The sequence below is a fragment of the Xenopus tropicalis genome, chromosome 8, assembly GCF_000004195.4.
Source record: "Xenopus tropicalis strain Nigerian chromosome 8, UCB_Xtro_10.0, whole genome shotgun sequence".
In the NCBI taxonomy this organism is placed as follows: Eukaryota; Metazoa; Chordata; class Amphibia; order Anura; family Pipidae; genus Xenopus; species Xenopus tropicalis.
In genome coordinates this window covers 44,985,733-45,000,094 of record NC_030684.2, presented here as the reverse complement: position 1 = coordinate 45,000,094, position 14,362 = coordinate 44,985,733, and the positions used below count along the sequence as shown (strand labels likewise).

The 14,362-nt window shown below is 39.5% G+C and overlaps 1 protein-coding gene across 1 annotated transcript in view; it reads left to right on the top strand.

Moving 5' to 3' along the window:
- The first annotated feature begins 8,560 nt into the window (after nt 1-8,560).
- gdpd2 (glycerophosphodiester phosphodiesterase domain containing 2) overlaps nt 8,561-14,362 on the top strand; it is a 59,773-nt gene continuing 53,971 nt past the window's right edge. The window contains exon 1 of the mRNA XM_031891868.1: nt 8,561-8,804. The gene's annotated coding sequence lies outside the window, so the exon portion shown is untranslated. The remainder of the gene's footprint in view (nt 8,805-14,362) is intronic.

Genomic DNA, 14,362 nt, shown 5'->3' with positions numbered 1-14,362 from the left:
GAGAAGGACCGAATAAAAAGATAAGTAATAAGTAACAATAATAAGTAACAATAATAATAAAATGATAAGCTCACAGAGCAATAGGTTTTTGGCTGCCGGTGTCAGTGACCCCCATTTAAAAGCTGGAAATATGTAGAGGAGGCAAACAATTTATAAACTATAAAAATAAATAAACAATGAAGACCAATTGCAAATTCTATAACATGCTAAAAGATAACGTTAGGGGGAACCACCCCTTTATTACACATACTCCAAGATCCTGAAGTTTGCTATGTACCAAACCCTTGTTTATTTTGCATTGGCTCCCGCTGCAGAATAAAGAGCAGGAAGTTACCGTCAAACAAATTTTCATTTCATGTAAATCTCCAAGCAGTTTTGTTTCCCGAACAGACGTCAAGATGTGTCAGACACTATTTCCTTAAACAAAAAGCAAACACAACAGGTAAATCACAGACAAAACAGAAGCAGTGGGAAAACACATTATCCTGCCTACTACATGCACTACTAGGGTATTTCTGGTCCCTTTCATGGATTTCTAAATTTTGGGAGAATCTCATGTTGCTGACAAATTCCATATAGTTGTTGGTTAAGTGAGTCTCCAGTGTAATCACCTAAAAGCCCTGGATGTTCTAGGGGCATTATATACTGTATGAAAGTAAACGTTCTGCTTGCTAGAACTAAAAACTGAAACCACCCCACTACGAATCCGTATAGCCCCACTTCCTAGTGGTTAAAAAGGGATTCTGAGGAATCGAGTGAGTGAGGTAAGAGTGTATTAGGGATCATTTACGTTCACAAATGCAGCGGGCAACTTGCGCTTTTCCCCACAGTAAGTTGCACCTAAAACCACATGAAAGGTACTTGCATCCAAATGTGCTATTCGATTTTCCCTAAAGCAGCGCTCAGCGCCACTCAGTCCTTCCTGCCTTCCATTCTGAATCAGGTGCTGTTGTACCTATTCACACAGGGTAGCTTCAGGGTTCCATTGGCGCCCTGTGTCAATGGGTGTCAACCGATGTCATTCACACCAATGAACACCGAAATGATGCCACCCAAACTTAGAAAGTATTTGGCACAAATATACAAACATACATTGGGAAAAGCAGTGTACTGTGGGAGAATAATTTGGCAATTGCACACCGTGTCTAGGTACATAGGCGGATTTTCAATAAGGCTTGGGGAGGCTAAGCCTCCCCAAACCTGCTCTGGCACCCTAAAAATAAAAAAATAAAATAAAAAAACCTGGCTCCGTTTCTGCGCTGTGCTGCAAATCTTATCCTGTCCCTGCAAGCTCCGGGTTCTGCTCTAATCAGCTGTGCTCTGATTGGATCTTTCTTCTAGTATATTCTCCAATCAGAGCACAGCTTTCTTGACAGACAGTAAAATTGACCAATCAAGACACAGATGCAGACAGGGATCAGGAAATTTTGCAAACTGCAGAAATGAAGACTTAAAAAAGAAGAATCTGCAGACTGTAAGTTTACCCATGAACCAGCTTTGAACTTTGCTGCAGTTTTCATCCCACAGGTACTATACTGTATATGTTCTAAAGGCTGACCCACTAGCTGGAATTAAATTGTTTTTTGTCATCTGACATTTATAATATCCCCTACCCTAACAGATGGAGGGTAAGTTAATTTTTCCCCCTGACAAAGCTCATTGTGCTTTTATATATTTGTTATGGTTTTTTGCACATTCTATTTTTTTTTTTACTTTTGTCATTGTTTTTTTCATTTATAGTAAGTTACAGTGGGGCCAATGTTGTGTATCAGTGTAAGTGTTATAGTGCCAGGGCCTGAATATCTGCCCTCAGTACCCACTGCTCCTCATGGCATATAATGTGCTGGGTTTGTATATAAAGACTGCGTCTCACTGCATATAATGTGCTGGTTTTGTATGTACAGACTGTGTCTCGCTGTATATAACGTGCCTGGGATGTCAGTACCCGCTGCCTCACTTTCTATAAAGCTAACTTAAACACATCTAATGGGGAGGTTCACTTTTAAGTTAACTTGTAGTATATTATAGAATGGCCTATTCCTAGCAACTTTGCAATTGGTCTTCCTAGTTAATTTTATATAGTTTTTGAATAATTTGCCTTTTGCTTCTGCCTCTTTCCAGCTTTCAAATGAGGGTCACTGACCAAAAAGTATTGCTCTGTGAAGCTACAGTTTTATTTTTCCATGCAGCCCCTTAACTATTCATATTCCCATCTCTTGTTTAAACCACTACCTGGTATATAAGACCCTAGCAACCAGATAGCTGCTGAAATACCAAATGGAGAGCTGCTGAACAAAAAGCTAAATAACCAAAAAACCATTAAAAATAAAAGAGGACCAATTGCAAATTGTCTCAGAATATCAGTGTCTACATCATATTAAAAGTTAATTTAAAGGTGAACTACCCCTTTAACCTAACTGAACACAAATGTATAGAGAACCCCTAACAGAAGTGCACGTATGAATGCTTTTACATCCTAAGCATTTTAGGGTTAAAAAAATCCCCCCCACCCGCACTTTTGCACAGTATCCCTGGGAGTCAGTGGGAACTGCCAGAGGTAGTTGGGAGGTAAATTTTTTACACCAGCAGTGAATCCACTAAGTGTCACATTAGGCTGATGCCACATGCGGCGTAGGGCTGATTTTTTCGGCAAGCGGAAAAACGCTTGCCGAAAATTCAGCCCTACGCCTGCTACTTGTGCCTGCACCCGAATGAATGGAATACGCTTGGGTGCAGGCACATGTAGTCAATATACGCACGAAAACGCGAGAGAATGCAAAGTCTCGCGTTTTCATGTGTATATCGGCCGCATGTGGCATCAGCCTTAGCTGTAGGTCAGTCTGTGTATGGGCCATCTTTAGCCTCCCCAAACAAAAAAGTCATCCTCCGCCTATGTCTAGGTAAGTGAATGTGCCCTATTATGTGTACACACTCAAAGAAACCCTGATTACCTTAGCTTGAGCTAAATTGCATATAAAAATTAATAAAGTATCACGCATGGAATACCAGTACTTGAGCATTTGCTTATTTGAACTAAAATTTAACATAAGAAAATACCAGACTGCACTGATCTATCACCAAATCAGAAAAAATAAATGGTCTAAAGTTTTGGGTACATCTAATTCTCTTGCATCTAGGCTGTTAGACATATGGGCTGTTGGATCTGCACAATTCACTAGATTCTTGGTTTACACCTGTCTGTCAGGCAGCAGAACATAGGTACACCCTGCACAGCCTTTATAGAGGCCTCTCTGAACAGTCTGTGCCTTGGGTCCTGTTAGTGTCTTGTTATGCCATGGTACTTTACTGCTTGATCTTCCTTCCATATCTGCTGCTGGCTCAGGCACTCTCTCAGCGGCTCATATTTGGGTGCCATCTTACCGATGTACTGCTGGATACTATGTGTTTTATCCAGGACCCTTCACACTCCCATCCTTATTCCAGCTGGGGTACATTATCTAGGTGTTGGACTTGGTCTGGAAACTTTCATACATAGTGAGGAGCTTCTGGGTCTTCACATCAGCAGGCTTCATGTCTTCCTGCCATCTTGCTATACTGCCAGGGTATCTGACAATAGGCAGCGTATACGTGTTGATGGTGTGGATCTTGTTCTTTCAATTGAGTTGTCTTCTTTGCATCCTCATTGTGTTTACCATGCACCTGGTCTGTATATGTGCTATGTGTCCCACTGGCAGTTGCACTCCATTAGTCTTAACCACCTCCCTTTATTACAATCTGTTCACACTTCTCCAGTCTGAAAAAAATCCCAATGTGCTCAATGTAGATTTGTGTCTGGTGGATCAGTGAATCAATGTCTTGTTCATTGGGGGTCAGACCTATGCAGAACAGCAGCGGGGCCAGTGCATCACCTTATGATATGCCCCACTTGATGGCCAATGGGGCTGTTTGGACAACTGTGTACTTGAAATGCCAGGGTTTATACTGAATCTCAGTTCAGGCACTTGGCATGTGTGGTTTCTAGTAACTGCAATTATAAACATACAAATATTTTCTGAGACAGACAAATCAAAAAGACAATAATAGATCCTGGATGTTTAAAACCTAAGATCTGGTGAATGGTCTGAAGACTCATAATCATGCCTGCTGGGTTCCTACTATATCTGGGGCCCAATACAGTCACTGCACTTGTTCTCACATGAATACAGTATATCTCTTGCTAAGATATATCTTCCAACTGTCAGTACTGCAAATCTGGTTTCTCCAGCCAACTAGTGCCATGCCGACAGCTGACTGAGGGCACACCTATGTGCATGGGTAATAGATGGCAGGCCTGTGTTACAAGTCAGAATAGAATGTTAATAAATAATATGCATGGAAATAAAACACATTTTATGTTTTTGAATACAGATATTTAAATAATAATTATTTCACTTGATTTGTTTCTATGCAGCAATTTACTCAAATCAGTGTGTATATATCAGTGTGTATATATTGTATTGGCAGATAGACTGTTGTTCTTTGTGACAATGCTGCCATCCATTGAACTACTTTTCTTTTGTACAACTACTAGACATATTCCTTTCAAGCATTATATTATTTTGTAATATAAGGAGATGAAGGAGATCAGCATGGGCCCATTCTCACTGAAATAAGGATGGGCTGATGGGGACTGTCTTAGTGCCTGGGCCCACTGGTAGATCCTTTGGTAATCAGGCAGGCAAGTTCAAATCTGGCTGGAAGACTGGGAGTCTCCCAGTTAACATTAGTCCATACACTCTCTAATCTGAGCTAAGGTTGGGCTAAAGCTGGCCATACACAGAAACATTCCAGATGGGTTTTATTTTTAACTATTGTTCCCTGACATCTGTATTGAATCAGTCCAGCACACCCCAAAGTGGCTGCAGAACCCTCACTACACCAACAAGTTTTTCTTTAACATGTATATAGCTTGCCTCCATTTTAGTGACATTTAGAAGAGGAGAAGAGCTAGCTCCACTTTTTACAATGTTAAAGGACAATGAAAGGTTAATATAAATTAAAAGTAAGTCTAAAGGCATTCTTTTTAAGTATTTACTGCATATCTAAATTCCCAGATCCCTGCTTGCTTCTCTGAGATATGGTGCTGGCAGCCTACAGCAGTGTGAAGACTACAATGACATCACTGAAATCTCTCTCCCCTTCCTGTAGGTGCCAGCGGCAGCCTTCCTATTCTCTGAGCATGCGTGTAACTTGATCCTGTCTCCTGTTCTGAGCTACACATGCCCACCAGCCAATCAGAAGCGGATCTGGCAGAGGGGAGGGGGGGGGAATGAAACACATGTGCAGTATGAAGCAAGGAGGGAAAGGAAGGGAGAATACCTTTTTAGAGATGGCTGCCTGTTCTAGAAAATGTGAGTGTAAGTGACTGAGTAAATATTTGATTAGGTGAGCCAAAAGTGTGGCGTTTTTACTAAACAATAGGAGGACTATTGGGCAGTATGCTTCTTAAATTTTGACTTGCATTCTCCTTTAACTGTATGGGAAATAAGGAAACTATACACTTTGGGGCTATCTGACTGATTAGACCATGAGCCAAACAGTGGGATATTGTGTGATTTGGATATCTACCTGGTGGAAAGCTGAATAAAATTGTTCCATTAGTTTTAACCAACACTCAGGACAAATGCATCTGAAGATGCAGCTGCTCAAATCTGACTCTGCCTCATCCACCCTGAAAAGAAAAAGTAGCAGCCAATTAAAGGCAATTTGCCTGGTGCCTACATACTGCTCATGTGGGGGCATTTTCATTCAATTCCAGGCTGTGTATATTTAAATATGCAAAATATATCACCTTTTATATTGGATGTGTAGGCAAGTAATGGTAACATACCCCAGTTTTTATATTTTATGTGTTTCCTGTATGATCCTTTCCCAATGATATCTACTCCTCTCTCACAGCTATTCACGTGTTTGATATTCAGGGGCACTTTGTTTATTGAACAGTAAACACAGATACAATGCCGGACTGGCAATCTGTAGATTTTGGCAAATACCAGAGGGGCTGCTGTAAGATGCCATAGACACTCACTATTTAATGAGCGGGGGATGTTTAGGCCTCTGTGTACTTTAAAAGCCAGGGACTATTTTCAATCCCAGCATGGACCATTTACTTTATGCTGAGTAAAACAAATTATAAAGAAGCAAAGTGGTAAAATAGACGTCAGAGAAATAAAAAACACTGAAATGATCCAACATATCTGAAGCCGTGCCACTCCCACTATAAGGCCGGAGGCAATGTAAGAGTTATGTTCATTCAGAAACACCCTGCCCAGTATTATATAATCTACCGATGCGGAGCAATCAAATTAATCATAAATGCAGACAGAACTAAAGTATATTGAGCTTATTTTTTCCTGAATTATAAATATTTTGTGAGATTTCAGCTAGAGGAATACTGGAAGTAAGAATAGAATATATATAAGAATAAGGCCTGCTGACCACTATTAAACAGGAAATGATGTTTCTGCAAACTGGAAGTGACAGGAGTAAAAAAAAAAAAGTTTAAAAAATGTATAAAGGAGTAAAATATAGACAATATAACAATTATGGATAAGACCCACATCCTGACCAGCGACCCATGACCTGGTGACCCGCATCTATACCCACATTGAAAAATCCTACCCGCAAATAAAGCTTCTTGCTGGTACACACTGAATTCCATCATTTAAGGTGGCATAACAAGGCGAGGCATAGCAAGCCCTAACAGTGGTAAGAGGAGGAAGGGGAAGAAAAGCCATGACAAAATCTATATTGTTCCAGATCTTGGTATGCTGAGAGTTTATCTTATTTCCTTGTATATATGCCAGGCATTGGCTAGAACTGATCTACAGTATGTCCTTTCAACCAGTTATTTATTCAGAGAACCATGGTATTCGTTCAAATGGAACAAAATTGCCCCCAAACGTAGGACTAAGCAGTGGAGAGGAGACATATCCATCCAGGAATTATCCATCCACCCCTACTCTGGTGTAGTTAAAGGGGAGATTGGCCACTCAAAAATTTTTTTTAACTGTAAACTGTATCTCATACACACAAATGGTTCTAAGTATAAAGTGGTGGTAGTGTAAAAAACATACAGTAGTTAAGCATTAACCCATTCCATTTGTCTGCATTTCAGTAACATATCATAACAAATAGTGAATTACTAGATGCTACTCAATGGACATTTTAACATAACATTGATTTGTAATCTCATTTAATCCTGTATACTATTAGCAGGGTTACTCTGTCTTTCAGAGCTTTTTATAGCTGTAAGATGTACTCTGGCACATTTTAAAGGGACAGTATATCCACAATATTAAAGCTGGCACTAAAATGGGGATCTATTATCCAGAATGTTTAGGACCTTGAGTTTTCCAGATAAGAGGGTTCTCTATTATTTGGAGAAAAGATATTTCAACATTTAAAAAAAACCACTGGGATTGATTTGCCACCAATATGGATTGATGCATCTTAGTTACAATCAAGTACAAGGTACTGCTGTATTATTAAAGAGAGAAAAAAGAAATAATAAAAATCAATTTTTTTCTTAAACTAGAAATTCAGAGCTTTCTGGATAATGGGTTTCCTTATAAGGGATCTCATACCTGTATCCCATACCAGGGTCGGACTGGTGGGGTGCCCTGCAGGTGCCCCCGTCGGCTGCGTCCCCCATACCCCCTAACCCCGACTAGATAGGTCCTCTGCACCCAGCCTTCCAGACCTCATGCATGTGTCTCAACCTTTTCTCCTTGTAGATTGTAAGCTCTTTTGGGCAGGGCCCTCTTCACCTCTTGTATCGGTTATTGATTGCTTTATATGTTACTCTGTATGTCCAATGTATGTAACCCACTTATTGTACAGCGCTGCGGGATATGTTGGCGCTTTATAAATAAATGTTAATAATAATAATAATAATGCACCAAACCCCCAGCGATAGAGCCGCACTCTCAGCCAATGTTCAGTAAAAAAATATATGTAGGGGGAGCACGAGACAAAGTGCAAAATTGCTGCAAAAAAGTGCTCCCCCACTAAGCCTCCCTAACCTCCCACAGGGTCCCCCACCCAACGTCCTCCCCTGAGAAGAACGGAGGAGCGCCTGAAAGGAGCACCTGACAGGGTCGAGTCTGGGCCACTGGTGCCCACTAAGGCGGGGGCCATAGCATTTTTTCCAGGTGTCCCTGTGGCCCAGTCCAACCGTGCCCAATACTATTACTTCCCATAGCCATAGTAAGAGTAAATCAGAAATGATAGGGCCCCATGCAAGTTAGCAGGACACTCCCCCCACAGGGTTTTATCCATTAAGGAGGCAATTCTAACCCAATGAGGATCTGCATTTTGGAACATACAACCTTCCCCTATCTCAGAACTAATATTTTGTCTTACAGCTACGGAGAAGTAGTTTTTGTCTGTTTCGTTTCTGGAAAAGAGATTTACAGAGCGCCAGGTCTTGCCTTTGGATGTGAAGAAAGGAAAAGGACTTCTAAAGGATAAATATCATTTTCTTTCTTTTCATAAAAAGAGAACTGGTCTTGGAAAAAACATATTGATTTAATTTACTGGGGGTGCCTAATATATCGTCTCTCCCCCCAGTGAATCCTGATTTCCTTGTCCTTTAAGAATAGGCTGTTCTGTAACATTTTACATAAAATGTAATTATGATTTACTGCTTTTACTTATTTTCTGATTTATTGTAAACAGGACCTGGCAATGAGAGCCACAGAGCACTGGAGTTTTTGACAAAGAGATTTGCAACATGCTGGATCCTGCCTTGAGCGGTTAAGAAAGGAAGAGGACAAACTGGACATAACAATGTTCAAGTGAAGGTAAAAATACATTAAACAAGCAAAAGTTGTTAAAATATGTGGCTAAGTATTAAGCCATGTATTGATTTTCATATTGCCATCTGTCTTCCCACCCATTTCACATGTGCACCCAGACCCTCCAGATGCTGAATATGGCTTTCACCCCAACACCTATCCCTAGCAGTATTTTGCGCCTTGCACCCATATATTTATGTGGCTGTGTTCCAGGTCCCAACAAATCATTTACTTGCTACTCTATCGGCAGGAACAGTTCAGTTTAATTCCATGTTAGAGGTGCTGTGCCACTTTACAAGATGCATGTACATTGCAGCACATGGTATCAATTGTCTTTAGTACATATTACTGTATCCTACAGCAGCTACCAACTCTGGAGTAAATGTAAAATACCCCATTGCTACTGGAAACAATACTGCACCGGGATATGTATTGCCCAAAGGTGTGCACTCTATTGCAGCAGGTAATAATACATAGAGCTGCTCACCAGGGAATACTAAGGGCATGCAGATGTCACTGGCTTGAGATGAATGTAGATGCAATGGTATTGGCTAAAGCCATAGAATGTCAGAGAATAAGACTAAAAATGGCCTTATATTGGACAAATGTAAGCATATGACATGGAACAGACCATGCGAAAGTGCAGACCTATGAAAACAATGACTGCCTTTGAAAAACTACTTTTAAAGTAGATGTTTATTATGATGTTGCCAATGATGTTCTAAGACCCATTGCAATTAGCCTCTAAAAGCTAGTTGTTAGGCTCACACTTACCATAGCAACCATACAGTTGGCACAGGCACATGATACATACTATGAATTATGCCATTTCTTGGCTTGGATTTCTCTTTTAGTTGCTTATTCACAAACACACCAATACAAATTCCATGTAAAACTGAACTTATGCACACACCACTTGGGTACAGAGCTCTTCCAAGTCAAACTGTAACTCCAGGTTCATGAATGGTAAGAGGCTAACAGTGGGGGGTGCACTATACAAGGGTATTTGGCTGTGGTCTTTGGTTGTTTTGGTCAGTAATGGGGAGAATGCAATTTATATCTGTGTAGTCACATGGAATCTGAAGTGATTACCACCTAGCGGCATCTGTGCGATCTGGGAAACTTTGATTGGGTTGAAACAAGCAACATTCACAAACATTTCTGAAGCAGCTTTGTGTCTCATTCAGTTGCAGGGCTTGCAGCAGGACAGCACTGGTCTTAGGGAAATGGGGCGGGGACCTATTTGAAATACAGGTATCGGACCCCTTATCCGGAAACCCGTTATCCAGAAAGTTCCGAATTACGGAATGGCCATCTCCTATAGACTCCATTATAAGCAAATAGTAAGCAAATAATTCTTATTTCTAAAGTGATATCCTTTTCTCTGTAATAATAAAACAGTACCTTGTACTTGATCCCAACTAAGATATAATTAATCCTTATTGGAGGCAAAAAAAGCCTATTGGGTTAATTCAATATTTAAATGATTTTTAACAGACTTAAGGTATGGAGATCCAAATTACGGAAAGATCCCTTATCCAGAAAACCCCAGGTCCCGAGCATTCTGGATAACAGGTCCCATACCTGTATCTAACCTGGTATGAAAGGCTAAATACATTTAAATCCTGCAGGGCAATGTAATAAAAAGTGCAGTGTTTAGTAGGGCCTAGTAAACAATACCAACCAACCTATTTGTGTTTGCAAACAGCTGACAAGTAAATGTTACCTGCTGCTTTATTACTATTGGTTACTAGACCAGTGGGATAACAAAGTAGTGCAGTGCGCCTTGCTCTGTTGTAGACAATACTTTATGCCACACTTTGTCCAAGACAAACATTTTGTCAAGAAACAAATGTTAACATAAACCCTTCTTGACTATGAAGATTTTCATTCACCCAGTTCATGGTATATCTAGTATAAATAAATCTAAAGCAACTGGACTTGTTATGTAACAAGTCCAGTTGCTTTAGATTTATTTTTACTAGATATGAACCCTTATTATGAACAGGGTGTTCAGGAATTTTCCTGCCCACCTTACAGCTCTGTACCTAAAAGTACAAGAAAGCATGCCATGCCATGTAAACCCAAGGGGGCAACATATATCATTTGAAATAACACAAATGGACCTTGTTCTCAGACATCTCAAGAAATATATTTCTCATTCACCTAGGTCTTGCTTCCAATCTATATACATAATTTTGTTATGGGCAGTACAGGCAGTGGAGATAAGGAGCTAATGATTTTGACTCATGCCTTGGAGATAATTTAACTCCTGACTGGACAGGCGAGAGCTACTTGAGTATCACACCCATCATGTTACAGTACTTGGGAGATTTTAGACAATTAATTGGCAGTTCAAGATAAATAAACAAGAGGTGCATTTAGTTAGGGGTTATTATAATAAAGAACAAAGAACATTAGGTTTTAAGAAAAAGAACATTAGGTTTTAAGAGTATATTATTCAAGCCCCCCACTTAAGGTACAGGATTTGTTAAGGGCCCCCAGTAGATTATTTTATTGCACCAACCATTCATCAAATTTTGTGTCAATACCAGGGGCATAAAATCTTGCCCTACCTGACCTTCAAAGAGAGTTCCTAGGAGAGACACTACAGTGTGGGTACTACTGTTGTAGCACCTTAGAATTACATTTGATAGATCTTATAGAGAAATTATATGAATACTTTCATTCTTTGTCCCGAGGCATTGCTCTCAGCTGTCAGTATTTATGCCAGATAACTCTTATTGAAGACTTGAAAAATGGTGTTGATTACTGATAGATCGCTATGGATTGGATGCATATTGGTGGTTTAGCTAGGGCCTCTCATTAAGAAAATAGCTCAGCTGTTACATTATGGAGCACTAAAACATTATTTTGCCCAGTCCTGCGCTTAAGGGCAGATGCCCATACCTGCTGCACTCTTACCTTCCAATTTGTGCCTGCATGTTACCCAACCACTTAGATTGTGTCTACTGTGTCTCATACCACATGGCACTTACTCCCTGTGCATTTATACTTATTTATTGTATTTATTTATTATAACACTTGTCCTCCCTGTGTGTAATTTTGTGAGATTGTACAGTGCTGCGTACCCTTGTGGCGCTGTATAAATAAAGTTATACATACATACAAGAGTCCATAGTCAGTTTCTGCCCGTGTATTGCCACCTCGGGATGAATATCTGCTAAAGCTCAAATGTAAAATAGAGCACCATGATTAGTGCCTGGGGGATATATAAATGCATGAATAACTGTACTGTATTTAAAGGGACATATGCAGAATATTTTGCATTTGAGCTACATTAATACATTTTCATCTAATGCATGGTTTAAAAGCTGTTTTATTTTTACTCTTTAACATGACAGTCCTCTGAGAGACACCATTCTTCTACAGGCAAAACTGTGGATGCAGTTCCTTATACACGCTGCACTTTAGTCTGAAAAAAAATATAAAGTTAGATTTCTCCCCAAAATCTCAATGGCAACTATCAAAAACTTGCTCAATATCAATTAGCAATTTCCTCTGAATAAAATTATACCCCATATGTCTGGTTGCACATAAATACATGGCCGCCAAACACCTGAAAATGCATAATTTTGGGGCTGCACTCTATGCACCCCTTGCAGTTTTTTACTTTAACCCCCATCTGTAAAGTTACCCCCCCCAAATAAACCCCTAAATTGTACTTTACTCACCTATTTCTGTTTAGCGGAGCATCTTTGATTTGAGTTCCATCTTTCCTGTGCTGTTATGATACTAGTTTTTTGCTTCTTCCTACACTACTTTAGAAATGACAAAATCTGCACCACATTTCTAAGGATATTTGCCAAAAAATCCATAGTAATTTGGCCCATAAATGATGCAAGTGTCCTTAGAAGTTGCATTAAAGGTTAGGAATTTAGGTGCCAACAACAAAGCTTGGGGCATTAGCATCAGAGATAAAATTATGTGCACCATCACGTGCCGTGCAGCTGTCACCAGTCGCACACCAGCATTATACAAAGTATTCATATTTAGAGAGCCCCTGCAACTTGTGTAACCTAACCAGAACATACAGTAGATATTCAATTTGTACTACAAGCACAAAAAAACATAATGTATCTGTCATCCTGCGCTCAAGAACCTTTGTCGTGCAAAAAAACTTAACTACACTTACAGTAGTTAAATGCTGCCCAGAAATACAAAGTGATATACAAAACTATGCACAGATAACTAGCCTGAATAACCATAGCTCAAACACAAAAAGCTGAATGCCCAAGAACAAGTCTAAACAACCACAAGCTGACAACCCGTGCAAAACACAAAATCACACACCATAAATCCCTACTTTACAAAAAAAACTTCTAAAATCACCCAAACCAACAGAAGAACAATTATTTGCAATAAAATCAGTGGTCAGAGCCCTGGATCCACCAATGTCACTGCAAAAGCAACCTTTTTTGGGGCACTAAACACACAATAAGGAACAATGCAAATGTAATAAAATCAAATCACAAAACTGCAATTAAACCACTAAAAGCAATGAAAGAACAATAATAGCAATGAAATCGGTGGTCAGAGCCCTGGATCCACCAATGTCACTGCAAAAGCAATCTTTTTTGGGGCACTAAACACACAATAAAGAACAATAAAGAACAATGCAAATGCAATAAAATCAAATCACAAAACTGCAATAAAACCACTAAAAGCAATGAAAGAACAATAATAGCAATGAAATCAGTGGCCAGAGCCCTGGATCCATGAAATGTCACTGCAAAAGCAACCTTTTTTGGGGCACTAAACACGCAATAAGGAACAATGCAAATGTAATAAAATCAAATCACAAAACTGCAATTAAACCACTAAAAGCAATGAAAGAACAATAATAGCAATGAAATCGGTGGTCAGAGCCCTGGATCCACCAATGTCACTGCAAAAGCAACCTTTTTTGGGGCACTAAACACACAATAAAGAACAATAAAGAACAATGCAAATGCAATAAAATCAAATCACAAAACTGCAATAAAACCACTAAAAGCAATGAAAGAACAATAATAGCAATGAAATCAGTGGCCAGAGCCCTGGATCCACCAATGTCACTGCAAAAGCAACCTTTTTTGGGGCACTAAACACACAATAAAGAACAATGCAAATGCAATAAAATCAAATCACAAAACTGCAATAAAACCACTAAAAGCAATGAAAGAACAATAATAGCAATGAAATCAGTGGCCAGAGCCCTGGATCCACCAATGTCACTGCAAGAGCAACCTTTTTGGGGCACTAAACACACAATAAAAAACAATGCAAAGATAAAACGCCATAAAATCAGTAAAATCCAATAAAATCTCCTAAACCAACAGAAGAACAATTATTGCAATGAAATCAGTGGCCAGAGTACTTGTGTACTTGTGGCCAGAACTTGTGTAACCTAACCAGAACATACAGTAGATATTCAATTTGTACTACAAGCACAAAAAACCGTAATGTATCTGTCATCCTGCTCTTTTCGTGCAAAAAAACGTAAGGCCTACACTTACAGTAGGTAAATGCTGCCCAGAAATACAAAGTGATATACAAAACTA